The 3089-nt window shown below is 41.1% G+C and overlaps 1 non-coding gene across 1 annotated transcript; it reads right to left on the bottom strand.

Moving 5' to 3' along the window:
- Positions 1–220: 220 nt before the first annotated feature.
- Positions 221–324, bottom strand: LOC132537931 (small nucleolar RNA SNORD46). Its single transcript, XR_009549336.1, has one exon. It is a non-coding gene; the product is annotated as a small nucleolar RNA SNORD46 (small nucleolar RNA).
- Between the last annotated feature and the right edge of the window lie 2765 nt (positions 325–3089).

Consider the following 3089-nt stretch of genomic DNA (forward strand, 5'->3'; position numbering starts at 1 on the left):
TATTTGGTAATTTGGTTGATCCTTGTTTTTCATGTGCAACACTCCTAGCCTCAGGAGAAGTTCCCCATGTCCAGCCTCAAGAATCGGTACTTCTTCTTGCCTCCCACAGACCATGTGTATGCTGCGACGGCCAATCTAGAAAACAGAAAGAGCCGGAAGAAATGTTTAGGGGGTCGGGGGCTCAGACAGGGAAGAAACAGAAGCAACAGCTAAGTGGAGGTACCAGTCAGTGTAACTATGACAAACCCCAGCATTGGCGAGTGGCAGAAATGCGAACAAGATGGTCACAACCATGCCTAAGGGTACTTTTTCATCACTTTAGTTTTTTTTTTTTTTTTTATATAAGAGCAGATTCAATCTTCATTCCTATCAGCAGGGTATAAGGGATTCCTTATCTTCACCCTCTTTCCAGAACCTGTTTCTGGCCTTTTTAATGTAGGCCATTCTTACTGGTTCTGTAGCCCCCATGTCCACTTGGTCGATTCCAAATTATATTCCTCCATGAGGATAATTTCTGGAACCATCCATTCCACCCCGGTTCCATGGCTGCCAGTCCTTAGCAACATCGCCCCGTCAGATATTCGTCGGGATCCGGCATCATCTAAGTTCATTTCCCATGTCTACGCTCGACTGGACCTGCCAATATACGCAGATATCTTCACCCACCCTGTCCAACGCTTGACGTCTCGTCACCCAATCTGGTCCCCTACACCTACACTGAACTTCTCTGTTCCAGTCTCTTGGAAACAGAGTTGGCAGTCAGCTGAGGTAAAGAACAAACACCTCATCACAGACCCCTGCAAGCGTCAACCCGGCTTTGACCTAGCACGTTATGATTGGGCCCTCCTCAATCGCTATCGAACAGGCCGCCATGGCCGGTGCGCCGCTATGTTCCATCGCTGGGGAGCCAGAGACGACCCTAACTGCCTCTGCGGCTCCAGACAGACTATGACCCACATAGTCAACAACTACCACCTCTCCAGATTCAAAGGAGGTCTCGAAACTTTACATCAGGCTCAACCTGATGCTGTTGACTGGCTACGGAAGAAGGGCAAACGCTAGAAGAAGAACTGGTATAACCTCTTATTTTGATGTGGATTTCCCTTCTTCTTCTAGCGTTTGCCCTTCTTCCATAGCCAGTCAACAGCAAAGCTGTCAAGTGCTGCTTGTTGCTGGCTTTAAAGTGACTGGGATCCATGTGGATTCAGTCGGCTAGGAAGGATCGTCAGTTTCCCCAATGAATGGGTACTCACGGGATGCACCATGAGAAAGTCGATCCAATGGATTTCCCTAATAATAAGTGATGGTGATCATTTCTGTTTTTTTTTTTTAATTATTATTTCTTTTATGTGCCTAACATCTATATGTCTTCTCTGATTAAATGTTTGTTCCATTCCTCACCATTTGTGTTTGTTTGCTTGTTTTTTGTTTGTTTGTTTTTTACCAGAGAGATACTCAGCTTTGGCTTATGATAATGCCTGGAACTAAACCTGGGGCTTTAGAGCCTCAGGCATGAGAGTTTGTTTACATAACCATTATGCTATCTACCTCCGTCTCCTCACCATTTTTAATGAGCCGCTTATTCTCCTATTACTGTATTATCCTTTATTAGACATATGCTGTAATATGTTTTTCTTATTGGATTCACTGTATTTTTGTTTTGATGATGGTTTTACTATACATAAGCTGTTTAGTTTGATATAGCACCATTTTTGTTTATTTTTGTTTCTCTTAGTGTTGGACTTAAGTCTCTGAATACATCTTTGTAGCTTATTTAAAAGAGTGCTTGATTATTTTTCTTCAATTAATTTTTTGGTTTTACTTTAACATGCAAAAATTTCATCCATTTTAGTTAACTTTAATGTATGGCGTGAGATGATTATTTAGCTTCATTAGTTTTCAAAAATTATCTGGTTTTCCCAACATCAAAAGTGAAGCGACGTTTGCTTTCTCTGCTTTATGATTTTGGCTCCTTTGTAACAACTCAACAGTACGTACATGTGAAGTTTTATTTATGATATGTCAAATTCAAGTCCATTGTTCTGTTTGTCTACATTTGTTATAATACCACAACGTATTGATTACTATAGTTTTTGGCAGATTTTGAAGTTGGAGAATATGATTCATTCATTCTTATTTTTTATAGGGATTGCTGTTCAGTAATGGCTCTTTTGTAATTCCAAATAAACTTTAGTAGTGCTTGTTTTATTTTCTTAAAAAAAAAATCACGTGTATGACCTGTGAAAAGACTCAGGTTCAAGACCCTAGTCACCATCTGCAGGGGGAGTCTTCATAAGTAGTGAAGCAGTGATGCACTATGCAGTATGTGTGACTGACAGTTGTCTTTTTTTTCTTTTTAATTATTATTAGTGATTCAGTATTGATTTACAAAAGTACATGTCAACAGAAGTACAATTCTACATCATCCCCACCACTAGAGTTCTGAATCATTGATCCCTCCATTGCAGTCCACTGTGGTTCTCCTAAGGTTGCAGACATGGGTTAACTATCATCTTTACAGTTATCTGTCTACATTTGTACATATTCACCCCCTTTTTCCTCCAGGTCCATTCCTCTCTTCTCCTCCAAGCCACTCATGACAACATTATTATCTCCATATGTCCTTCTCCTTTTCCTCCTCTCTCTCTGGGTGCTGATGGAGCTGGAGTACAAAGTCCTCTTCTTCCTCCTATCATCTGCTGGGAGTATGGATCAGAGTTGTTCTGGGGGTGCAGAAGTTATGGGTTCTGACTTCTGTAATTGCTTCTCCACTGCACTTGGGCATTGATAGGTTGATCCAAATTCCCTAGCCTGTTTCTGTCTTTCTCTAGTGCAATAGGGCTCTGAAGAAGTGGGGTTCCAGGACACATTGGTGAGATCTTCTGCCCAGGAAAGCTATCAGGGGAGGGGGTATTCTTTTGGAATATTTATTTATTTATTTATTTATTTATTTTTATTTAAGAAAGGATTAATTAACAAAACCATAGGGTATGAGGGGTACAATTCCACACAATTCCCACCACCCAATCTCCATATCCTACTCCCTCCCCTGATAGCTTTCCCATTCTCTATCCCTCTGGGAGCATGGA

The sequence above is a fragment of the Erinaceus europaeus genome, chromosome 3, assembly GCF_950295315.1.
Source record: "Erinaceus europaeus chromosome 3, mEriEur2.1, whole genome shotgun sequence".
Classification (NCBI taxonomy): Eukaryota; Metazoa; Chordata; class Mammalia; order Eulipotyphla; family Erinaceidae; genus Erinaceus; species Erinaceus europaeus.